The 27986-nt window shown below is 36.1% G+C and overlaps 1 protein-coding gene across 3 annotated transcripts in view; it reads right to left on the bottom strand.

Moving 5' to 3' along the window:
- The window catches only part of LINGO2 (leucine rich repeat and Ig domain containing 2), a 585167-nt gene that overhangs the window by 444556 nt on the left and 112625 nt on the right, over positions 1-27986 (bottom strand). Inside the window, exon 2 of one of the 3 annotated variants that reach the window (XM_063455170.1) lies at positions 21728-21790. The exons of the other annotated variants lie outside the window; for them this stretch is intronic. The gene's annotated coding sequence lies outside the window, so the exon portion shown is untranslated. The remainder of the gene's footprint in view (positions 1-21727; positions 21791-27986) is intronic. 3 annotated transcript variants of the gene reach the window in all.

Genomic DNA, 27986 nt, shown 5'->3' with positions numbered 1-27986 from the left:
AGGCACTGAGGCTAGTGGTGTTGTGCAGAGAGGCACTGAGGCTAGTGGTGTTGTGCAGAGAGGCACTGAGGCTAGTGGTGTTGTGCAGAGAGGCACTGAGGCTAGTGGTGTTGTGCAGAGAGGCACTGAGGCTAGTGGTGTTGTGCAGAGAGGCACTGAGGCTAGTGGTGTTGTGCAGAGAGGCACTGAGGCTAGTGGTGTTGTGCAGAGAGGCACTGAGGCTAGTGGTGTTGTGCAGAGAGGCACTGAGGCTAGTGGTGTTGTGAAGAGAGGCACTGAGGCTAGTGGTGTTGTGCAGAGAGGCACTGAGGCTAGTGGTGTTGTGCAGAGAGGCACTGAGGCTAGTGGTGTTGTGCAGAGAGGCACTGAGGCTAGTGGTGTTGTGCAGAGAGGCTTGAAGACTATGGTGAGGCCTAATAGAAAGCAGTTGTTGGTGGGGGATTCCATCATAAGAGGTGTGGAGATGGACAATGGTGGTCTTGTGAGGTGTCTTCCCGGAGCTACTGCTCACAGAGACAGGAGACGTATCGGTAATATTGTTAAGCAAGCAAAGCAGGAAGGGGAATTGGATGTACTTGTCCATTTAGGGACAAATGACTTGGCTTGCAATGAGGTTTCAGGGGTTAAGGAAGTTTTTAGTGTTTTTGCCAATGATATACGGCAGGTTGCTTCCACACTGTCATTCTCTGAAGTTCTGCCTGTGCATAACACTCAGAATGACAGGCGGATGCGTATTAGGGACTTTAACTTGTGGCTTGGTGAATGGTGTCGGGAGCAAGGATTTGGCTTTATTGCTCATGGTAGCTCTGTTTGGAATGGAAATAAACTGTACAAAAAAGATGGTTTGCATCTTTCTCAAAAGGGAACAAATGTTCTCAGTGAGCAGTTCAGAGGTTTTGCTAGGATGTATTTAAACTAGGAGGGGGGGGCAAAAGGGTGATAAAACATCAATCCAATTGTCCCCCAAAACAAGGACAGAAGGTGCCTGTAGCAAGTGTGTTAAAAAATGATAAGCTTAGAGTCATGTCTACAAATGCTCGCAGTTTAGGGAATAAGATCCATGAACTTGTGGCAATAATGGCAACTGATAGTGTAGATTTAGTCGCTGTTACTGAGACATGGTATAATGAGAAAAATGACTGGGACATAGCAATACCAGGGTACTCTTTATATAGAAAAGACAGGGAAGGCAAGAAAGGGGGAGGGGTGGCCCTGTATGTAAAGAATAGCATAAAATCTAGCCTAATAAAGGTTAGTGAGGCGAACATAGAGTCAGTTTGGGTTACGTTAGAATTTGGTAATCACACAGTAACTCGTGTAGGTGTGATTTATAGGCCCCCAGGACAAATTGAAGAGTTAGATAATCTACTAGTTGAAGAAATAGCTAAAATGACAATGAAGGGGGAAGTTATCATCATGGGTGACTTTAATCTTCCTGATATAAATTGGAAAACAATAATAGCTACTTGTGCCAGGAGCACACATATTCTAAACTCCCTACTGGGATTGTCTCTAAAACAAGTCGTTGAGGAGCCAACTCGTAAAGAGGCCATACTAGATTTAGTGTTAACAAATGGAGATTTGGTATCAGATATTACTGTAGGTGAAAGTTTAGGATCCAGTGATCATCAGTCAGTGTGGTTTAATATAAGAACAGTGACTGAGTCACACCACACAAAAACAAAAGTTTTAGACTTTAGAAAAACAGACTTTTCCAAAATTAGAATATGTGTAAAGGAGTCATTATCAGACTGGAGCAATTTAAATGGAGTCCAAAAGAAATGGGATTATTTAAAAGTTGCACTACTGAAGGCAACAGAAAATTGCATTAGGCTTGTCAGTAAAAGCAAAAAATTCAAGAAACCACTGTGGTACTCCACAGATGTAGCCAAAATAGTAAAAAACAAAAAGTTAGCATTTAGTAATTATAAAAAACTCAGAGTGAGGAAGACAGAATGACCTATAAGATTAGGCAGAAAGAGGCTAAGCAAGTTATAAGAGCTTCCAAATCACACACAGAAGAGAAAATAGCACAGTCAGTAAAAAAGAGGGACAAAACCTTTTTTAGATACATAAATGAGAAAAGAAAAGTAAAACAAGGATTAGTTAGATTAAAAACAAAAGAAGGAAGGTATGTAGATGAGGATAAAGGTCTAGCTGACTGCCTCAATGAATATTTTTGTTCGGTATTTACAGATGAAAATGAAGGAAAGGGACCTCAGTTAAGAAAAAGGATAAATGAGTCATTTATTACACGTGAGTTTACAGAGGAAGAGGTTCTATTTCAACTGTCAAAAGTAAAGACAAATAAGTCAATGGGACCTGATGGAATACACCCAAAGCTATTAAAAGAGCTTAGTGGTGTACTAGCAAAACCATTAACAGATTTATTTAACCAATCATTGATAACAGGAGTAGTCCCAGAAGATTGGAAGTTAGCGAATGTTATGCCCATTCACAAGAAAGGTAATAGGGAGGAGTCGGGCAACTATAGGCCAGTAAGCCTAACTTCAGTAGTGGGGAAAGTGATGGAAACCATGTTAAAGGATAGGATTGTTGAACATCTAAAAACACATGGATTTCAAGATCAGAGACAACATGGGTTTACTTCAGGGAGATCATGCCAAACTAATCTTATTGATTTTTTTGATTGGGTAACTAAAATTATAGATCAGGGTGGTGCAGTAGACATTGCTTACCTCGATTTCAGTAAGGCTTTTGACACTGTTGCACATAGAAGGCTTATCAACAAACTACAATCTTTGAGTTTGGATTCCAATATTGTTGAATGGGTACGGCAGTGGCTGAGTGACAGGCAACAGAGGGTTGTAGTCAATGGAGTATATTCGAAGCTTGGGCTTGTCACCAGTGGGGTACCTCAGGGATCTGTACTTGGACCCATTCTCTTTAATATTTTTATTAGCGATATTGCAGAAGGTCTTGATGGTAAGGTGTGTCTTTTTGCGGATGATAATAAGATATGTAACAGGGTTGATGTTCCAGAAGGGATAAGCCAAATGGAAAATGATTTAGGTAAACTAGAAAAATGCCCAAAATTGCACAGCATTTTCAAGGTTTGGTCTTACCATTGATTAATACATAGACAACATTATATTTTTATTCCAAAAATAAATACTCCTTTTTACAGATGACAATACCTAACAGGCCTAAGCAACTGCTGATTAATATTGCACATTATTGCCTAATTTTTTTGTCTATAACAATTTCCAAATCCTTGTGTGTGTTATCTCAAATTCACTACTGTTTAAGGTGCAAGTTGCTTGTGCATTCTTTACATCAAAGTGCATAACTTTGCATTTTTCTACATTTATTTAATCTACTATTTGAATGCCCTGTCCCCCAATCTATTTATATCCCTCTGCGGCAAAGCAATATCCTGCTCACATTGTATTACTTTACAGAGTTTTGTGTCATCTGCAAACACTGAAATATGGCTTTCAATGCCTATTTAAAGATCATTTATAAATATGTTAAATTAAAAGTCTCAGAGTAGAACCCTGAGGGACACCACTTACCATTTCTGTCCAAAATGTATTCAATTAATAAATTGAATAAATTCATTATTTAATTAATGACAAATATCTGTACGCTATATTTAAGCCAATGTTCTACCCAAAAACAAGAGTTTTCATCTAGACCAATTTGTTTTCTAGTTTGAACACTGAACTATTGTGTGGAACCGTATGAAGCGCCTTGGCAAAATACAAGTAGATAACATCCATTGCAACACTCTAATCTATACTTCTACTAACTGCTTTGTATAATGCAATGGGCTAGTTTTACTTGACCTATGTTTCATAAAACCATACAGATTCTTAGTGTTGCTATAACTACAGTAGTAACTATATACTGGCACAGTGGATTCCAATATTGTTAATTAGCTTAGGCAGTGGCTGAGAGACAGGCAACAAAGCTTTGTAGTCAATGGAGTATATTAAAAGCAATGTCTTGTTACCAGTGGGGTACCTCAGGGATCTGTACTTGGACCCATTTTCTTTGATATTTTTAGTAGTGGTATTTCAGAAGGCCTTGATGGTAGGGTATGTCTTTTTGCTGTATATACAAAAATTTGCAACGGGGTAATGTTCCAGGAGAGATAAGCCAAATGGCAAATGATTTAGGTAAACTAGAAAAATGTTTAGAGTTGTGGCAACTGACATTTAATGTGGATAAGTGCAAGATAATGCATCTTGGACGTAAAAACCCAAGGACAGAGTACAGAATATTTGATAGAGTCCTAACCTCAACATCTGAGGAAAGGGATTTAGGGGTGATTATTTCTGATGACTTAAAGGTAGGCAGACAATGTAATAGAGCAGCAGGAAATGCTAGCAGAATGCTTGGTTGTATAGGGAGAGGTATTAGCAGTAGAAAGAGGGAAGTGCTCATGCCATTGTACAGAACACTGGTGAGACCTCACTTGGAGTACTGTACACAGTACTGGAGACCCTATCTTCAGAAGGATATTGATACCTTAGAGAGAGTTCAAAGAAGGGCTACTAAACTGGTTCATGGATTGCAGGATAAAACTTACCAGGAAAGGTTAAAGGATCTTAACATGTATAGCATGGAGGAAAGACGAGACAGGGGGGATATGATAGAAACATTTAAATACATAAAGGGAATCAACACAGTAAAGGAGGAGACTATATTTAAAAGAAGAAAAACTACCACAACAAGAGGACATAATCTTAAATTAGAGGGACAAAGGTTTAAAAATAATATCAGGAAGTATTACTTTACTGAGAGGGTAGTGGATGCATGGAATAGCCTTCCAGCTGAAGTGGTAGAGGTTAACACAGTAAAGGAGTTTAAGCATGCGTGGGATAGGCATAAGGCTATCCTAACTATAAGATAAGGCCAGGGACTAATGAAAGTATTTAGAAAACTGGGCAGACTAGATGGGCCGAATGGTTCTTATCTGCCGTCACATTCTATGTTTCTATGTTTCTATGAGAGGTAAACAAATTTAAATATCTTTAGGTTAGGAAAATGGTGCCTCAGATGGGATATGATGGCATTATTAAAGTATATTAGGGGCCAATACAAAGCATTGTCTAGAAATTAATTCATAAACAGGACTATATATACAAAGTCTAGCATTTAGACTGGAAGAAAGTATTTAGTCTAAGGCAAAGTAAAGGTTTTTTATGCTAATAATAAAGCGGCTGCAGATTTCTCTGCCTGAAGAGGTGGTTTTATCAGAGGCACTACAGATGTTTATACAGCAACTGAATGAATACTTGCAAAAACATAATATTCGTATAATTACAAGTTATCATTTTAAATTTGTTGGGTGATAGCTTCTTGATCCATGCAGACATATGACCGTCAGTCTGGGGTCAAGAAGGATTTTTTTCCTAGTTTGTTGCAAAATGGTAAAGTGCTTCAAACTGGATTGTTTGCCTTTTTTGGATCGACAGCAAAAAAGATATGAGCAAGGCTGAACATGATGGACACGTCTCTTTTAAGCTATGTAAATATGCATGTTATAATATATATGCATATTAGCTGTTTAGTGATTGCACCTATGTAAATCTAAAGCTTTAATCAACAATTTGCCCTAAACATATAGAAAGCTACCTCCATTTAAAATATTTTTTTCAATCAAATGCAATATTATACAGGACCACATGATGCTTCTGTCTGAAGAAGAGCAATTCAATGCTGATTTCAAAATGTTCCTTTTCACTCAATGTGCCTTGATGAGAAAACGATGGGTAATCATGCAAGCAGTCATTTATGTTCAGTAAGATTCTAGGGTAAAAAAAATTTGCATGCAGAATAAGTAAAAATTGTTATTTTTACTAAAAAGAACTCAGGGGAAATACTTCTAGAATTCACAGTGTGGAGCATGTAAGGCAGTAAATAGGCTGCCTATAAAATGCTGCTACTGATAATGGATGGTTCCCCATGCATGGATGATGCTTCACCTGATTTTATTCAGGAGGCTGTTTGGAAAATCACAAGTTGATTTAATGCGCTTGGGTAGTTACTGCTGCCAAAGTGACAATCTCCTAAAAGGATTTAATCTATTTTAAATTTTGAGCTGTGAAGCTCGGGAACTTTGTTCAGATTTTATGGAAGATCATAAACAGTCCGGCAGGCTATTGACATATATTTATGTATAAATATTATGTTGAGATTAGTTGCTGGGTTATTGTTATCAAAGGCAGACCTCAACATAAAATACACGTGGGATCAAAAGCTGGTAGGAAAGAATATTGCAGCTCTGTATCACAAGGATATATATTAAATATATATATTTAATGGAAATACAAATTCACACATTTAATGCCTGAGGCAAAATTAACTATTATACATACATGATGCTGACATACAGGGTGTTTTTTTATCCTTAATACCTGGTCACTTTGTACCTGGTTATTCTATTAAATAATGTACATGTCACTATAAAAAATAAATAAAAGTAAACTGGTATCCAGTAAACATTCCTTCCTTCCTTACAAAAAAGTCAAATTCAGTTTTTCACTTGTCTCCATTTCCCATAGATCAAAAAGAAGTAAAAATACATTAATTGTATTAATTTCTTAAAGCGGCACTGTCACACGGTACTTACATTTTCCCATTCACTTCCTTTTCTCTTTCTCTTTCCTACTCTGTCTTTCTTATTCTCTTTTTTCTTATATTACTAATAAAAATCATAAGATAAAGTAGTATATCTTTGTTTAATTTATTTTTCCTGACACTTCTTGACATTGGACTAAGCTACCACTGTCAAGAAGTGTCAATCCCCCAGCCGTCACCAGTGACAGCTGTACAGAATTGTCTCTATCTATGGATAATCCTGCAGTCTTGCAAGATCCTCTGTAGACCTCAATGCTGTACTCTAATGCGTGTGTGAGAGTACAGCAGTGATGTTGGCTCGTGGCGCTGAAGCACTAGGAGCAGAAGAGTACCCACTGAGTGAAGATGGCGGCACCTGTGAGGGACAGGTTGAGGTAAGTAGAACTCACATTTGCCTGCTTCTCCCAGCCACTGTACCCTCTGTGGCGATGTTGCTGTCAGGGGTCTTTTCAAATAATGCAGAGACCCCAGACGGCGACATTGCCGCTTTAAGATTTATTACACTAAGCGTTTTAGGCCTGGAACCCCAAATGCCTATTTTTGATAGAATAAAAGATATTTCTTTCAACATGTTACTCCTACACATTATATAATAAATGAGAAAATGCTTTTTTATCAGGTGGCCAACCATATGTGTCAGTAAAACCCAGTTAAATCAAAGCAGTCAATGACAGAAAGTTATGTTATTAATGAACATGTAAGGAAATAAAGCTTTGTTACAAAACTTAAAATATCACGCTTTCCTTCTGCATGCATCACATACCTTAAAAAAGCAAACCATCTGGTAATGATTTTTTTTTTCATTTCACAAAGCACTACAACGCATGGAAAACTTCTGTCATTGCTGAAAAGTGTCACATTATGCTTGTCAAGTTTAAATTAAAAAAAAAAATCCAGTCACATCCCGACTTACTAAGCAGTGCACTATCAGACATCGTCATGCATGGCTTAGTAAGTAGGCCTCACATTATCCAGTCAAAGATTTATGATATGAGGAGTCACTGTGTGGGTCATAAGATAACTTTCATTACAGCTGAGGTTGAGAAATTCCAAATCAATAAACTTAAAGTTTAAACAAAATAAAAATGCATACATGATTATTCTTCAAGATCATTTTGCATTATAATTAGAAGGATGCCCTTAATATAAAGCAATACAACAGAGTACAATGTGTTTTAAGGAATATATACAATTCACTTAAAATAAGTCTAGTATAAAAAGTTGCAGATGAATAGCAATTTAATAATGATGCCGCATTAAGCAACTGCAAAAACTCCGCATTAAAAAATACACTGTATTCCCAGGGAACCTACAAATGCACATTTACAAAAATATACTAATATATCCTATGGGCAACATGCATTAAAATAACATTCATTTTGCTTTGGTGAGACATATCCTATATCCTCTTTGTTGGTTTTTAACGACACTGAATATTTTAGTGCATTATTCTTCAAAATATAATAAGAAGGGGAGATTCTATAGTATTAAATCATCACCACTAACAAGTATCAAATAAAATTAGAGTCCTTGAAACATCCTTCCCACAAATATAATTTGACAGCTAAATTTTCCTGAAGGCTTATTGCCATTCACACCAATACAGTCATATAGCAAAACACAACATTACCATAGAAACATAGAATGTGACGGCAGATAAAAAAACATTGCCCATCGATTAGACTAGATTTCCCATCTAGTTTGCCCAGTTTTCTAAATACTTTCATTAGTCCATAGCTTTATCTTATATCTAGGATAGCCTTATGCCTATCCCACGCACTCAATATATTCATATCCCTCTGTAGAGAAGCCATGTCATGTACAGACTGTATTTTCTTACCTAGTTTTGTGTCACCAGCAAACACCGACAAATGACTTTCAATGCCCACTTCAAGATAATTTATAAGCAGATTAAAGATAAGTGGACCCAGGACACAACCCTGATTAAGCCTTCACCTATTAATTTCACCCAGTTTGAAAATGTTACCATTAAAAGTACTCTTTACACTCTATCTTTAAGCCAGTGTTCTATCCAAGAACATGAATTTGTTTGTCCAAACCAACTGATTTCCGTTTAACTGGTAACCTTTTTGTATGGAAATGTATCAAATGCCTTACCAAAACCAAATGTTTGCACACAGTTTAGCCACTGACAGTACTGAATGATCTGAACTACAAACAACCTGCATTAGAAGGAGAAATCACCCAGGGGAACACATAGTAAGTATACCACTACTGTTTATAGTTTCTCTGATTGTCTGCATCCATTTGAGCTATAGGTTTGTTGCCCTGTAATTTAAGGTATTCTCTTCAAGTGTCCCCGTACATATTATATATATTTTTTTAAAGGACAGAAAGTGCTTTCATTTGACATGCTTTAATATGTATACCTAACACAATATTAAGTGTGAATAAAGTGACAATATTTTTTTTTATTTCACACTTTTGCTTATAATAATCTACTTAAAGGCATTTAAATGCCTATTTAATTTACTTGCAATGCTGCAAGCAGCTTATTAAGAAGTCTGGGGCCATTAAGAATTGCCCCTGCTCAGGGTTGTCTTTGCCCCTGCTCAGGGTTGTCTTTAACTGAGGGCAAACGAGGCAGCTGCCCTGGACCCAGTTACTCCTGGGGGTCCCAAGGCAGCTGCCCTGTGGGCTCCTTGGCCCTCAGCAATTTATTTTTATCTCCATGGGAACATTAAGGAGGCTAATCGTGGGGCGCATGCACTTAGGGCCATCTGTCAGCAGGGGCCCGGTTCGGTGCTGTGGCCCTTAAACTGCGCGACTGGGCCCCTTTTCTTTTCAACAGCCTTTCCTCCAGTCACTTCCTCCCACAGAGACATGGAGCCGCCAGGGAGAGAGGAGGTGAAGGCAGTGAGAAGGGTGTTGCTGAGCCAGATGCTAATGCCAAACAGCCTTAGGCATCCCACTGGACCCTAGGGAAGCCACCGTCCTGCAAAAGGTAGGAAACTGGATGATGGGTCTACAAAGGCAAATTTTGCATGTGAGTCAGTATGTCTGTGTGCGTTTGTATGTGTGTCAGTATGCCTGTTAGTGTGTGTGTCAGTATGCCTGTTAGTGTGTGTGTAATTATGTCTTTAAGTGTATGTGTGTCAATATGTGTCAGTGTATGTATCTGTGTGTGTCAGTATGTCTGTCAGTATATGTATATGTGTGTGTGTCAGTATGTCTGTCAGTGTATCTGTCTGTATCAGTACATCTGACAGTAAATGTGTCTGTGTATGTGTATCTGTATGTTGTCAGTATGTGTATGTGTGTTTATCTGTGTCTCTGTATGTAGTCAGTGTGTGTAGCTATCAATCTGCATGTGTGTCAGTGTGTGTATGTGTGTCCGTGTTTGTATCTTTGTGTATGTGTATGTGCATGTGTGCCAGGTTGTGTATCTGTTTGTCTGTATGTGAGTCAGTGTGTTTGTATCTGCATATGTGTCAGTGTATACATGTGTCTGTGTTTATGCATGTGTGTCAGTGTGTATATTTTTGTATCTGCTTGTGTTTCAGTGTGTGTGTATGTGTATCACAGTGTGTGTGTGTGTGGCAGTGTATGTGTATATGTGCATTTAAATACCAACACTACATACAAAGATACCCCTGCATTCAAAATTTAACACCACATACAAACTCATTCCTGGGTATGAAATATCAACATTATACATAAACTCACCCCTGTATTCAAAAACCAGCACTACACATACATTTATGCTTGCCAACAACACATAGAAAAATACACCACTACATTTACACAAACATACATGCTTACTTTCAAACACACAAACACTGCTCAGTGTTACAAACAAGCCTGCAAGCATAGGAAAATGGTAGAGCCACATCTGTCAAAGCATTGTTGGAATTGCACGGCAGATGGGGATCTACCTTTTGCCCACCTTTGCAATACAGGGGTCCAAAATAATTCTTGCCCTTTCTACTTTAGTTCCACCACTGCGTAGATACCCTTTTGAATTACTTTATATTGGACACTTGTCAACATCTCATGGTTAAAAATATGCTTTTGTATGTGTTGATGCATTTACCAGGTTTACTTGGATTTATCCTGTGCGAAGTGAAACCTCTGATAGCATGATTGCTAGTCTCATTTCCTTAGTATGCATTTGGTAGTCCCAGGACCATCCACTCGGTACTGCAAAGAAAACCAAAAACTGGGCAACCACATTTGGGTTACTTTGGGAAATCAGTGCATCCAACCGCCCCAAAGTAGTGGGGTTGTGGAACAGAAAAATGCTGAGGTGAAATGACTATTAACCAAGTTACTAGTTGCTTTCCCCCCACACAGTGGTATCTACTTATTCCTATGGTATAGATGAGCATTAACAACATACCTGATGATACAAATGGTGAGACACCATATGAAATGTTACACTTTTTTCACTGACAATAATTTTTCTGAACCAGGGAGAGCTTAGAACCATTGGTTCTATTAGAGAAATTGGGGGAATTATTTTTTTCCAACCCACCTCACCATGCACCACCACCTATTTCCTACTGCTGGCCAGTTTGTCCTGGAGAGGGTGACTCCAATAACTTTTACTATAGAGAACAATCAGAGCCAACAGAGAACAGTAAGTTTTGATATTTTAAAACCTGCTAAATACTTCCAAGATGTTCACAGAACCACTGACTGACACAATGGATGCTGTTAAAGAAGGCAAGATAAAACAAACAGAAGACGACAGAAATGCCACCAGATAACTGTCAACTAAGAGCAGAAGCCCTGCCAAGAGAATGGAATATAAAAGGCCAGCAAAACCTTTCAGAAACTTGACATCAAGGGACACTTGTACTAAAACACGACTTACAGCTTTTCTTAAACTCTGCATATTATGTACATACCTGCAAAGCAAGGAACTACTGTAAACATAAACACAGAGACATTGATACAACAAGGAATCTGTAATGGTTCTATTGTAGATGTGATCTACCGATGCACCCCTTGCTCTTTTTGGTGTAACTATACCAAACAAAACGTTAAATGGCTCCCTAGGACCATAGACCAAGGATTCTTGCTATATTCCGGGGTTCCAGGAATGTGGTGCATGGACAGAAATATTATAATTACTAAAGCAATCATGCAATTTTGTTCCCTGTATCAGAAATATGTCAGTGACAATATTTAATATAATACAGATACTATAAGTAATGGTATAAAAACACATAATGCGGTAATTGCAAAGGTGGATAGACTTTGTGAATATCTGAAATGTAATTGAAAAATATGGCTAAAATGTCATATGCAGCTGCGGTCTGGCCTACAAACAATATCTGTTAGACATAAGTATAAGAGCATACCAGCTGATTATCCAGATAAATGTACATTCATGCCTGTGTCTTGCAGCAAAAGGAAATAGCTAAACAAAGCAGATTCAGTTATATCTACATATCTACATTTACTTGTAGATTAAATCCAAGCAGTGGCCAGATTATCTGATTTTAACAATGTATCTTTACATAATTGAATCATGATAGTTAACCCCTTCAGGACGCAGTCAATAGTACACGTTCTGATCAAAACAAAACGTAAACAAAAACTGGAATTTGCGCTAAATGTCTGTTCACCCGTAGTTCCCCTCTTTCATATTAAATACATCCACACTTATTATATATCATTTTGTTCTGGAGAAACAGGGCTTTAATTTATCATTAACTATTCATATATGAAACATAATTCATTATGAATGAAATTTAAAAAAATTTTGAGAAAATTAGATTTTTTTTTTACATTTGTATTTCCGTCTGACATTTTAGCTGTGAATGTCATAATACTGTTTTTACTGCACAAAAATGCACATATTTGTAATCAGTGATGTCTCACGAGTACAACAGTACCCCCCATTAACAGGTTTTATGGTGTTTTGGAAAGTTACAGGGTCAAATATAGAACATTCCATTTTCAAATAGAATTTGCCAGATTGGTAATGTTACCTTTGAGACGGTGTGGTAGCCCAGGAATGAGAATTACCCCCATAATGGCATACCATTTGAAAAAGTAGTCAACCAAAGGTATTGAAAGTGGGGTATGTTTAGTCTTTTTTAGTAGCCACTTAGTCACAAACACTGGCCAAAGTTAGCGTTCATATTTGTTTTTGTGTTAAAAAAGCAAAAAACAAATATTTGGCCAGTGTTTGTGACTAAGTGGCTACTAAGAAAGACTGGACATACCCCACTTGCAAAACCTTGGGTTGTCTACTTTTGCAAATGGTATGCCATCATGGGGGTAATTCTCATTCCTGGGCTACCATACGCTCTCAAAGGCAACATAACCAAACTGGCAAATTTCAATGTCAAAAAAATGAAATGCAAGCCTTATATGTGACTCTCTAACTTTCAAAAACACCATGAAACCTGTACATAGGGGATACTGTTATTCTCGGGAGACTTCACTAAACACAAATATTAGTGTTTTAAAACAGTAAAACATATTACTACAATAATATAGTCCATAAAAGTGCCGTTCGTTTGTAAAAAATGCGAAAAACGTCACTTTTACTTAAAATATCATCATTGTAATACAATTTACCAGTATGAAACACTAATATTTGAGTTCAGCGAAGTCTCCCGAGTAAAGCAGTACCCCCCATGTACAGGTTTTATGGTGTCTTGGAGAGTTACAGGGTCAAATATAGTGCTTACGAATTAAATTCTCTGCACTTTCTCCCTGTGTTGTCAGGTATGTCAATCAAATTTTAATGATGGCTTTTCCTTTCTTTTTGTTATTTAATAATTGTGTATTTCACAGTCCATATGACATATATGAAGAAAGATACAGATATCAATGTTTTCCCCACTATACATAACATGTTTAGTATATAGAACAATGATGGTCTTACTTCAAATAACTTTCTCAAACCACCTTAAAATTATTTATTCATATGGTCTTCCTTGAAAAGTTGGTTTAAAATGTTTAGTTTAATGAACCGATCCCTTAACACTGTTGAGAGTAGAAGACGTCCTGTAGAAGTAAAATTGAACATTGTATTTGCCTCAAGGTCTTTGTACTATTTAAAAATAAAATACACTTTAAATAACTAATCTCATATCTTGTTTTATTATTTTCTAATTAATATATGTGGTAGTAGACAGGAGAACATATGTTCTATGAAGATTGTTTTTCTTGCATAGGGATTCCAGTAATTGTTATTGAAACAGAAAATGTTCAGATACTAGAAAATGTTCTGATATAGGACATTAATAAAACAAAAAATAGAAAAGCTGAATCATTTCTAATGTGAAGGTTTATGTGATAGAAAATAATTAACTTTTGTTAATAGTAGGAGAAACCTGAAATAATTACTCATTCATGTAAACTAAGTCATCAAACATTAAATGTACAATTCTTTTCATTAAAATATTCTATGCAAATTTTTTTTATTTTATTTTTTTGTCGTGAGGTTTGTCAGTGTAAAGTTTACTGTTCCTTTAGATAATGGGATTTGATTATTCGATCAAACCACTTCAGTCTGAAAAATCTCTTGAAGTCCATTAAATTAGCAGTGCTTCTCTGTACAAAACGTGATTGCAGAAAAAAAAATGAGGAAAAAAGTAACACCACTGATCAAATATATTTTCATTTTGCTATCTCTATCACACATTTCTTTTGTTAATCTGTAATTATTCACATTCCGTAATGGAAAGGTTTTTTTTTCACATTTTCCGTCAAAACGCCGTCCAGATAGCATCTCATTTTCTTGTCATATTTAGCAAATGACTTTATGAAATCATGTTATATGGAGAATAGAAATAGATATCAGGAAATTATTTTTTTTAACATACAGTAGCAACACACAGAGATATATTTTTAAGCAGCCAAAATATTAAGTTGTTGGATTATACATCAGTTTTAGAACCTAGTTATATTATTTAATAACAATTAAAATATTTGTTGAAAAATATAATTTCATAATAGTATTTGATTTTTTCACCGATATGTGAACTGAAGTGTGCCGCAAAATTTCAATGGAAAAAGAGGAGGAATTCCTCTATCCCATCAGCCATTTTGGACCAAACTTATCTGCCCAAAAAGCTCAGCTCTAAATGTATCGCAACTTGTCATTAGTAAATATGCCATTGGCTAATCAACTTAAATGAACATTTAGAAAATAAATGTGTGCTCCTAAAGCTATAGTTCTCTGGTGGCCATATTTTACCAAGGCCGCCAACTAAAGTTACCTATAGTTTACATATAGTTTCTCTCTTGAAGCACCAGTCTCCACACTGCCTTTCCACCTTCTTGGCTGAGATAATAATAATAAAGTATTTAACCAGGAAATTAGCATTCAGATTACTCTAGTTTCCAAGTACAACTTGGTGATGTTACTTTTTGTCCAACATCCAGGGAATGTTACTATTAACCAATTGAATGGTACTCATTTTATCTACCTTGGAAGGTGGAAGGGATGAGTTAACACTTCCAGGATTTTAACCTGCAACCCCCATGTAGAACAGACTCAACTGATAATACATTAGCCTACTGAGCTATCTTACCAGCCTAATAATCAAGATCAATGATCTCAGTCAACCCAATGTATTACCACAGGAAAGCAGTGGAAGGCTAGTGCACGTGTTCAGCAAAACACTGCAACGCTACTATAAGATGCACTCTCTAAGTCCATCTGATTGAAGTAGCAGCATTTTACTTGGTTATTTCAGTCGAAGTCTCAGTGACAGCCACTAGAAGCATTTAAACCCTACATTAAAATCAGTGGCATAACTGAAATGTCTTTAATTGCAAGGTTAAAATGAGAGACATGGCACCAAGACCACTTAATTGAGCTGAAGTGGTCTGGGTGCCTATAATGTTGCTTTAAGTTGGTATATTCAATATTCCAAGTTATTTTCCAGTATAAATTATTTATTTCATATTTATTTAGAAAGTAAGGTTCTCTGGTAATGTTGAGAAAGGAACACACTGCTTGTTCTAAAAAATTTCCAGGCCATTCACCGAAAGCAATATGGCTGATCTAATATACAGTACCAAAAAGGGAAAAGTAAGGAAAAGATGTCCAGGATAAGATCAAGGTCAGAATCTATAGGAAAAATTCTGGAAACAGAAGATGAATACCAATAAGATGATGAATACCACTTGTTGCAGGGTTATTTCCTCAAGTGTGAGTTGTTGGAAAGTCACAGAATAACAGGAAAATAACTTGTAACAACTGAGCCTTAAATCAAGGAACAGAATGCCAGAAAATAGTGTAATAATATGAGCACTAGAACATGCAGCTGTGAACACAGTGGAATTAATCACAAAAGATTCCACCAACAGTGAAATAAATATATAATACAAAGAGAAAGTGCTCAGCGCAAAATTGGAGTAATATTAATGCTCCCAAAAGCTTAACACCACCATATGTGTTACACAGGTGAATTATAGTTATACCTGAATACAGTATAATTCCTTCTCCAATAATGGAGGCAAAATACACAGGTATGAGGAGAACTCATAGGGTAACACTGTTATAAAAGAGGATTCGATTTAAAACTCTGAATGGTCCAACTCACATTTTTTTGAGCCTGTTATATCAAAACTGGCTCAGGTAATATCACTTTAAATGCAATGTGCAGATCCAGGTGAGTTGGAGATGGTCCCTCAGAAAAGAATTGTGGGAAAGGCAACAGCAGATTAGTATAAAATCACAGTATTTATTAAAATAAATATAAAAAGCCTTACATCGAGGTTTCTGGAGTGCCATTCATCCAAAGAGTAAAAGCACAACGCGTTTCAACGCTTAGATTTGCGTCTTCCTTAGGTGCATCAAAAGTGTGGACATACCCCATTTGTAATACCTTGGGTTGTCTACTTTTGCAAATGGTATGCCATCATGGGGGTAATTTTCATTCCTGGGCTACCATATGGTCTCAAAGGCAACATAGCCAATCTTGCAAATTTCAATGTGTATATACTGAAAAATTTAACATGCTATATTTGACCCTGTAACTTTCTAAAACAACATAAATCTGTACATAGGGGGTACTGTTTTACTTGTAAGCTATCCCTGAATATAAATATGTGTACTTTATTGCAGTAATAGCTAACAGTATTATGAAATTTACAGTTAAAATGCCATGCAGAACTAAAAAAGACATTTCTTAATTTCTCACATTTGTTTATATTTTATTACTTTTGAATTATGTTTCATATATAAATATTGGATGTGACATGGAAACCCTATTTCTCGTGAACAAAATGATATTTAATAAGTGTGGGTGCATTTAATATGACATAGGTGAATTAATGGTTGAACAGATATATAGCGCAAATTCCAGTTTTTGTTAACGTTTTGTTTTGATCACAACTTGTACAATTGGTTCCGTCCTTAATGGGTTAATCAGGGTTTTGGGAAACCCCCACTTATTATTTGTTTGTTTATGTATGTTTGTATGTATGTATGCATGCATGTATTTATTTATTTATTTAAAGTAATATTAGTTTATTATTTATTAACATTAAGAATGTTGTTATTTACCATATTATATTACTACCAAGTTTTTGTAGTTTTTTTTGTACATCTGCCAGTTGGTGGAGCAGGATGTAGCTGATGATCTAAAGCCGATCCTACTCCATCATTGTTCCAAATAGGATCATGCACATATCAAATAACGCACTATTTAGGATATACAGTTCAATATCTTGCAGTAAATGCCAATAAACTATAAGCAAAGAGACTACCGTAAGTCATGATTGTGAACGTTTTTACAAGGCTTATCTATTAAGCCCCCTTCCTGGTGGTTCATTTGATAAATTATAAACCACTGTATTCTGCACAGAATAGAACACAAGGATTTAATATACAAGTATAAATACCTGTAATATCATCATCATGGTGGACATTTTCACATGCAAGTAGCATAAGAAACTGGTAGAGTGGAGCTCCTTGACCAAAAGTATTTGCAAGGATTAATTAGTAAGGGTCCTTATGATGCTCTAAGACTCCCTTTACATCTATCATTACCAGAAAGCATCCAGGTTCATTAACTATACACTAAATTGCCCAGGACATTTTTTTTGCAGCCTAGTGAGAAAATAGTAGATTTATAATTGGTAAAGTGGCCTATTTGTCATTTTCGATTTGAATAATTAGAAAGCCTTGTGTTCTTATATAGGCTTCTTTTTCTGTAAGAACAAAATTCCGCTTTTGCTAAATTTGTTTGAGAAAATTAACAATTTAAAAAAGGCCCAGTGGACTATGTATTAAAGAGAGGTTAATGGAAAAATATGTTTCATATCTTGCCAAAAATAGCATTCTCCTCTTTATTGATGACTGGAGATGCAGTTGCTTTGAACAGGGCATGGCATTTCATGGGGCTAAATGGGAACAGCCCTGTAAATCTTGAAGGGAGCCAGCGGGTATCTATCTTTAAACTTCCCCAGTTGCGATTGGTTTTCATATGGGCATGATACATCATTGCTCCTTGCTTCAATTAGGAAAACTTTCTAACATACAGAAAAAAAAACAAAAACATGTTAATCTTCTATCTTAAAGTGAGTTTTCAATTGAACTTATATAGTGTATTGGTGTCAGGAATGTTTGTGCCTATATACCCTAAGTAAATAATTGGAACATGTACCCCATTTTTATTTTCTATTTCCTACATAGCCTTCTATGCTTTGGTTTAATAAATATACCCTATCAAACAAGAACATATCTTTTTAAATCTGTGATTATTTAATGAAACGGTGTAAAGAAGACTTTGCGATAACTGTATTATTGTTATCAGCCAATGAGAACTCATGATAACATCATCCTGTATAATATAACTGCAGCATCTCATCACCACTTTACTCTAAAATGTCAAATGAGTTAGTTTCCTGGTTCCCGATTTTGATTACCAAAGGAAATGTGTACAGCAATAATCACACTTCATCCAACAATTAAATTCAGTGAGGTTTGTTAACCTCTGGAGAATAAATTATCTAGATGCCCTGAAGAACATAGAGAATTGCACATTAGCCAAGGAAATTAAATCAACTGACCATAGCAATGTCTGCCTTGCCTATAATCTATTTTCCACCAGTGCTGTATGTAACTTGACCATGTATAATGTATGCATATAATGTATAAAATGTTTCAGTGGGGTGCAACAATAATATTCCAGTATTTTCGATAACCAGTCTTTCTTTTACTTTCTCACAAAGCAATCATAAACACATAAACACAGGATCCCATTTGTACCATAAAAAGACATGCTCATTTTAGCATGATTAAAAAAATCATTAACATTATTGGCTTTCTATGCACAATGATCTTAAGCATATCCCAGTGTGTCACCGTTTTATTCAAACATTTAAAGAAAGCCTATTATTTTTAAGATTGAACCTAAACATATTTGGGCATCTGATCCCATTCGTAGCTTATGCAAAGAAACATTGCAATTCTATGTTAGTGTACTTGCTAGGCCTCTGATTATAAATTAAAGGAATCTAGAAAGGAATACTTAAGTAGTCATCAATTCATTTTCTATTTTGTATGTTTGTGTGCATGTGTGTAGGCAAGTATGTCTGTATATATTCTGTTTAGAGCTGAACAGGGATTAGAAACTGGCATTGATCAGAGATTGACAAAAATTAAACACAATATTGTGTTGCTACTTTTTATTGTACCCCTGTGCCAGTTAATATAAGACCTATTTCTGCTTTTTATTGAATGAGTGGAAGAGTTCAACGCGGCTTGGAATGAACACATTGCTAAAATCAAAAATATGGGTTGCATTTTTTCATGGAAAATAGACAAGCTATGTGGTCTTGCCCACAATCTATCTAGGTGGTCTGTTTCCTTTTGCACAGCCATTGGATAGACATGATAAATGACTGCAGCACTTGGACGCCGAGTCCCTCCCCCACTTCCTGTCTTGCAATCACACCCTCCACCCTTTTGATACCAAATCTTACAGCCATTGTGGAAAGCCACATTTGTGAGATTGGAAGCTTAACAATGTGAATCTTATTTGTTTGAGTATATTTTCCAGCGGCTGTTGGGTGGAGCTTAAGTTGATTTGAATTTTGTATTATTTTTTGAAAAGTAAGTTAAGAAAGCACTTAGATACAATATTGAGGGTATTTATATTTTAACTCTATCTTTGTATAAGTAGTTTTAACACAATTTTTTAAAAATAATAGATATCAGAATCTGTTGTATACTATAACTGGTTGAAGTGGGGGTATGTTACAATCAGAATATGAATAATATGACTATGAATAATAATCATATGTATGATGTATTGATTAAACAATCAATAGATGTGGCAGGATTATTGCCACAAGGTATATGTACCTAATCATCACAAACCAAATAAAATTTTCTTGGTATTTGAAAAACAGATAAATAAAATATTTGATCACATGTATTTTAATTTATATACATATAGTGGTATGGATGTTGAATTTATATCTTTGACATCTTTTCACCTGTTTTCAATAGGTGACCTAAGTTATCAATTTCCAAATTCATCATGTATATCACCTGAAAGGGTTAATCCTCTTTGACTTTCCATTGACTGACTTTAGCTCTGGCCAACTGAACATGTTAATTATAAATAAAGGTTTGTGATAAGTGAAGTAAAGTTTTTGGCTTTCAGTTAAATGTTAACTGTTGAAGTACTTTGCTTATATTGATTAGCTTATATTAATCATACCACTCTGCAAACTTAAACGAATTTCGAGTAGTTTCTGATTTAATAAAAACATTTTACATTTTCTTCTAAAGTTGAAACATTATCCATTATTGCAGCTGTTATTGTAATCATATGATCTTTAATTAATCAAATCACCTAATTATGTTAAAAGATTACTTAAATATACACGTAGAATTTTAATATATATGCATTTATAGGTATTTAAATTCTACGTGTATACTAATGTAATCTTTAATGTAATTACGGTATATGTATTTATCTATATATATATATATATATATATATATATATATATATATATTTGCGGTTCTTTGAATTTTATATATAGATAGATATATATAGAATGTCATTCTAAGTGTATTTTGTTACCAATATATATATATATATATATATTAATAACAAAATACAGTTAGAATGAAATTACATATGTATATACAATTTATATTAAATTTTGTTTCAATATTTTATTTATTAATTTTATTATTTTATTTATTTATTATTGTAATTATACGTATTTATATATATAATATATGTGTGTATATATCTATTATATATATATAATATATATATATATGTAACGTCATTCTAAGTGTATTTTAATACTAATATATGTACTTATATTAGTATTAAAATACACTATTATTATTATTATTATTATTATTGCCATTTATATAGCACCAACAGATTCCGTAGCGCTTTACAATATTTGGAGAGGGGGGATGTAACAATAAATAAGACAATTACAAGAAAACTTACAGGAATAATAGGTTGAAGAGGACTATGAATAGGTTGAAGAGGACTATGTATTATGTTAAATATATATAATACGTATATATATATATAATATATATATATATATATATATAATATATATATACATATATTATATATATATATATAAATATATTTATTTTAATTTTACACATGTCTAATATTTTTTTTTACAGATCCCACCAGCAGGGGGACTGTCTAACATTTCAGACAGTCCCCCTGCTGGCAGATCCACAGCCAGCTATAGGGGGCCATGTGATCGCATCTTGAGAGCGATCACATGGCCCCCAGGGGCTTCTTTTGCCGTGATAGGGCTGCCTGGGCTGTGAGGCAGTCCTCCCGAAGCGGAGCGCCGGTAAGGTAAGTATAACGGGCACTCCAGGGCTCAAAGCCGTTACGGCGTTCTATGCCGCCGCAACGGCTTTAAAGCCCTCTTAAAGAGGGACGGCATAGAACGCCGTAATGGCGGGAAGGGGTTAAGTTAATTAATTGTTCTTAAAAAGAAACAAACAAAAAAAACAACTATATCCATACCCCCCAAGTGTAAGTGTCCTTAGAAGTGACAGTTCATACTCTGAGCCCAACTCTCTTTGTCCCACTTTTCTATTCCTAGGTTGCAGAAGCTCAATGTCATTAGTATGTCTTAATTTATATGAGAGCTCCACAGCAATAATACTCACAGTAGTATATCTTTATAATAGACTTGTGCATGGCCAAACAATGTTTTGGCTGAGCCATTTTATCTAAAATTAAAAATTAAAAATTAGGACAGCAAAATGAAATGTTTGTTTTTGTTTGACTTGTCAGACTTTCGGGGAAATGAATCAGACAAACCAAAAGAGTGTAAAAATGGGCCAATAAGTGTACTGATTTATAGGTATATAAATATTGTATTAGATATAAATGTAAATAAATATTAAATATATATTTTGCAGTACACTGATTGATATATTCTCCAGTGGATCAAGTGACAAAATGCAACCAACAGAGGGAAAAAGGAGCATTAATATTTAAAAATATATAAATATCGATTTTTCTTGCTGTGCACTCTACTGGTCACTTCTCACTTGATCTATGAACAAAATTAGCATTTATTGGCTGTTCCCTCGCTATCAAGCTTATTTTCCCCCCCAGAAATCATCTCTTTTTTTGGTGCTATGGTTGGAATTTCAAATCACAAATGAAACAAACTTGCTTGACTGTTCAGAAATGAGGAAGTTGAAAGATCACCCGATCAACTTGGGACACATTGCAAACAGTAAGTAACCTAAGATTTTTCTTAACAGTCCGTTCACTTGCAATCCTAAAATGTAAGTGTCCCTCTTTGTCTATTTGCTAATGCTTGCTAATATTGGAATGTATGTATACCCCACCAACAGTTTCTCTACCTTTGGGCTTGATTCGATATTATTGGCAATATTTTATTGAATTTCTATTGGATTTAATGCCAACTGAGTTTCTAGTGGCTTAACTCGATAAATGGGTCAGCTGTTCGAGAGAAATACTCAGATAAATGTGCTACAGAAGCACATTTTTCTTAATTCTTAAATGGCTAACCCTGTTTATCATTAAAAATAAATATAATTAAAGACTGTACAGCTCATATTGAGTAGTAGTAGTAAAAGGGAGGTTAAACACCTCCCCAATGCCCCAACTTGCCTCGCACATGGGCCATGGACACTAAACAGTGCTGCTTACTGCAATAACAGACTAGTGAATGGTCAGCTGTTAGGAACGTGGCACAGTTCCAATCTATTCCCTCTACTCATTGGTATCAGGTGGGGCTTAAAAAAAAAAAAAGAATAGTGGACAAATCACTCCATGGTAAGGGGACATACACTGTCATTTGTGGGTGGCGCTAACTATAATAAGCAAGAAGCTATCTAATGGTAAGTATACATTTATTTTTACAGGTATTATGTTTATTGGTCTACCTCACTATTATTAGGGTACAGGAGGTAGGTAGGTTATCTGTGCTTTATTATTTAAATTAGTAGCCTCACCGGGATGGAGATTAAAGACTTCTCGAGGGCTGCATCGTTCCTATGAAATGCCCTTCCCCTCTCTGAAGGACTCTCACCCAACCTCCACTTCCTCAAAAAATCTTTGAAAACTTACTTCTTTAGGAAAGCATATCAATTAACCCCTTAGTGACCAGACCATTTTTCAATTTTCTTACTGTTGAAGACCAGGGCTGTTTTTTTAATTTCTGCTGTGTTTGTGTTTAGCTGTAATTTACCTCTTACTCATTTACTGTACCCACACATATTATATACCGTTTTTCTCAACATTAAATGGTATTTCTAAAGATACCATTATTTTCTTCATATTGTATAATCTTTTATAAAAAATTATAAAATATGAAAAAACACACTTTTTCTAACTTTGACCCCTAAAATCTGTTAATCATCTACAACCGCCAAAAAACACCTGTGTTAAATAGTTTCTAAATTGTGTCCTGAGTTTATAAATACCCAATATTAACATGTTCTTAACCTTTTTTTTTTTTGCAAGTTACAGGGCTATAAATACAAGTAGGACATTGCTGTTTCAAAATATATATTTTTAAAATGTATCAATAGTGACATGGTAACACTTTTATCTGTCATAAATCTCAGAATCACACCTCACAGATACATATTTTTTTAAAGTAGACAACACAGGGTATTCAATATGGGGTATGTCCAGTGTTTTTTAGTAGCCACTTAGTCACAAACACTGACCAAAATTAGCATTCATATTTGTTTGTGTGTGGAAAATGCAAAAAACTTATTTGAACGCTAATTTTGGCCAGTGTTTGTGAGTAAGTGGCTACTAAAAAATACTGGACATGTCCCATTTGCAATACATTGGGTTGTCTACCTTTGCAAATGGTATGCCATCATGGGGGTAATTTTCATTCCTGGGCTACCATACAGTCTCAAAGGCAACATTACCAATCAAATTACAATGTGAAAAAAAAGTAAATGCAAGCCTTATATTTGACTCTGTAACTTTTGGAAACACCATAAAACCTGTACATGGGGATTCAGTTTTACTCATGAGAATCCACGGAACACAAATATTAGTGTTTCAAAACAGTAAAAAGTATCACAACAATTATATTGTCAGTCAAAGTGCTGTTTGTGTGTGAAAAATAAAAAAAAATGCACTTTCACTGATGATATGATTGTTGTGATATGTTTTACTGTTTTAAAACACTAATATTTGTGTCCAGCTAAGTCTCCTAAGTAAAACAGTACCCCCGTGTACAGGTTTAATGGTGTCCTGGAAAGTTATAGGGTTAAATGAACCAAATTCTCTGGACTTTCTGCCTGGGTTGTCAAGCAGGTCCCTCAAATTGTAATTCATAAAATTACTTAATGTAAAAATATTATATAAATATATTTGTAGAATTTAAATATATATATTTTAAAAAAAATCTTTAGAAAAAACTTTAAAAAAAACTAATAAAATCTGTCAACATTGAAGTTGCTGTTTAGTAGATAGGAGAGTGCGCTGGATCTTGTGTATTGTTTATTGTATAATATGGTCCCCAGCAGCACCCCATGTAAGCAGGTTCAGTTGAGTGCACCACCCCCCTATGTTTCATATATATATATATATATATTTGGACGTCTAACCAACTCCTTGGTTTTGCACCCCTCCTGTTACAGGTGCCTCATCTCAGGTCCCTATTTAGCCTTGTACTGCAGAGAGCCTCAGATGGAATTTTTCCCCAAGTAAGTTAGTTATTCACATAAGAGTAGACATTAGACTGTGAGAGTAGGACCTGCCAAAGATGGGGTACATTGACGTTGTGGCAGGCTTATGCAATGTATGATCATATAATGTAACTAAATCCCCATTATTTTTTTGCCTAGATTAGGTGTTTTAAAAAAAAAGAAAATCTTTTGAAAAAACGTAAAAAAAACTAATAAAAAAAAAATCTGTCAACATTGAAGTTGCTGTTTAGTAGATAGGAGAGTGCGCTGGATCTTGTGTATTGTTTATTGTATATATATATATATATATATATATATATATATATATATATATATATATATATATATACAATAAACAATACACAAGATCCAGCGCACTCTCATTTAAGCATGTTCAGGTGAGTGCAACCATCCCCCATGTTTCATATATATATATATATATATATATATATATATATATGTAACAGGGTCCTCAATCCCTCTGTTCCTGTGTGTCAAACTTGTCCGGTTACAAATACGTGTCTGTTAGTCCACCCATTGTACAGCGCTACAGAACTTGTTGGTGCTTTATGAATAATAATAATAATAATGATAATAATAATTGTACCAGCTTCCCCTGTACATTATTAGTGACTAGGTTACAGTATTTGCCCAGTCTCTCGTCTTTTATTATAGTGAGCAGGCAGTGGCTGCTCTCTTTGTAGCTGACATTCCCCACTTACTATATGGGGGTGTGCATGATCTCTGTTGTATGACTGCTGAGCCCCACAGGCTTTATTTGGCTAGCTGGCTGCTAGTGTTTCAAGTTGGAATATAGTCAAGGACTGTATCTTTATATATATTGTTCGGCTGTTGTTATGTTCAAGGCCATTTATTGAGGATTATAATTTTGCTGGAAAGTATATGGTACATTTTTGATATTTTTTGAAAATGAATAATATTTGATCTGATATTTATCTGCTCCCGACAAGCCTTTAATGGAAAGTATTAAATCAATCTGAACAAATTAAAAGCTAATAAGGAGCAGTTAAACTGCCGATACACGCAATCGGCTGGTTTGTAATCAAGGCCATTTTTTTTAGATTGAGAGACTTCAATAATTTATTTTACCACTCACCACCTTGGATGGTAAGGGTATCTGGAGGTGGAGTGTGGTGTAGCTGGGGTCCTGGGTATCCTACTAATATAAGTAGTATCTTCACGATTACTTTGCAATACATTTATTTATTGTATAAGCCAATTGTTGTGTTCATTTTTAAAAGAACATATTATTTAAATGACTTTGTTCTTGTCTTAAATATTTTATAACTATTTAATCCTCAAGCTATTTTTCCACGAATTCTGAAAACAAGCTATTTTAAGGACTAATGCTAATTACTGAATCATTATTTTTTTAAATGAACAATAAAAAGAGATTGAGGTTTCTTCTTTCGAAATGAATGCTTTTAGTTGAAATGGTATATTCTGAATGGCGTGTCTGCATATAATCACAATTAGAATACTTTGCAAAATAATAATTAAATAAATACCATCAGTGATTGCACAAGATTGAAAACAAAATATAAAATATAATTAAAGAAAAATGTTCTTACTTTTGTACTTTTATTTGTTACGCATGAATAAATAACATTATCCTTTTCATATAAGCGTTACATATTTTTTTACTGTAATAAATTCATTTTGGCATGTTGCACCTGGTAACCCTATGATTTCATAGAAAATAAACTCAATGCACACCATAGATTATTGCACATAAAAACATTTTACTATTCATAAATTGAGATAATGGACACATAAGACTGAAATTCTAGGGTTTGTATACAATGATGTAGCAATTGATCAACTGTTGTGGGTTACTTTAGTGAAGCATGCAGTTATTAAAGTGTTGGGTGCTGGGGGGGCGGGGCCTAACCAGCATGGCCGACGGACGTGTATGAGAAGAGCTCCTCACACAAAAATAGACACAAACAGTTTAAACTGAGATATCACCCCTAAAAATCAAAACTAACGAGAACCTACATCATAAATAACCGACGGGGAACCCACCCAAGCGAACCCGGAGACTCATCCAGTAGCCTGAAGCCAGAAACAGATTTTGCGGCCTACTCATCTGGCGGATCCCACGAGGGGAGGAAGCGGACAATCCTCCACCTTGGGGCTGCCGGACTACTACAGCAGACCCGTTCCCCGCCCCTGGACCGGCGGGGGATATCCCGGTACCAACTGAAGGTCAGGCAGTTAAAAACACCCCAGCAGTGCACCACGTCTACCCTCACACCGGGGCCGCAACTAAAATGGCTGCCACGGCGGAGATAAGCACTGAGAGAGATTGGGAAGCCAGCTTCAATGCTAAATTCGTCAGGGTGTGCGCAGCGTTCTGGCGCCAGTTGGAAGCCCACGCTCAGCAGGCGCAGCCACCCACAACCCAGGCCTCAAAGCTCCTAACAGAAGCCTGCCAAATAAACAGCTATATCAAACCAACAGACCCAGCCACGCACGTGGACAACGCTGCCGCTTCAACCGCACAGGCCTCTTCTGAGTTAGGCACTCACCTGGAGATACTTCTCCTCTGCCAGCCACACACCCAGGGAGACAACCGGGTACCGAGGGATCCTTGGGCCCGGGGCCCCCCCAAAAGGGATCTATGGCAAGAAGGCACAGAAGGGACACAGAAGGGACACAGAAGGGACACAGACAGCAAAAGCTGGCGCACAGCTGGACACAGCAACCGACAAGGGCACCCAAGGGCACCCAAGCGACCAACCGAATCGGAAGAACGAGCAGAAAGAGTGCAGGAGACCCACACTAACAAAGAGGGCAGAAAACGACCCACTCCACGACCCGAACTACAAGCTCCTCACACACCCAGCAACCAACGGCTCCGACCCAAGCAGCCGCGAATGGCACAATGCACCCCTTTGAGCGGGGCCCAAACCCTTCCATGGACACTTTACCAAGCATCCCCCAGAAGGGCACCCCGAGCCTCACTCACCGACCCTCGCTGCTCTGGAGCTACGGGCGCAACATTGAGAACCCCGGATCGGAGGGTCCCTCTCACAACGCTCTGGCCACTCCGCCCCTGCAGCCTCATACCACGGGGCATCGGCTAAACAGCCCTCGGAGGCACATACAACGTGCAAAGGACACTTGCAGTACCCGCAGCACATGAAGTCCTCCAAGCATCCAGGGACAACTTCAGAAATTATTCCCACACGTTATTTTATGTTTGACATTT

Source organism: Pelobates fuscus, chromosome 5 (genome assembly GCF_036172605.1).
Source record: "Pelobates fuscus isolate aPelFus1 chromosome 5, aPelFus1.pri, whole genome shotgun sequence".
NCBI classification, from domain to species: domain Eukaryota; kingdom Metazoa; phylum Chordata; class Amphibia; order Anura; family Pelobatidae; genus Pelobates; species Pelobates fuscus.
This window is presented reverse-complemented; position numbering and strand designations above follow the sequence as displayed.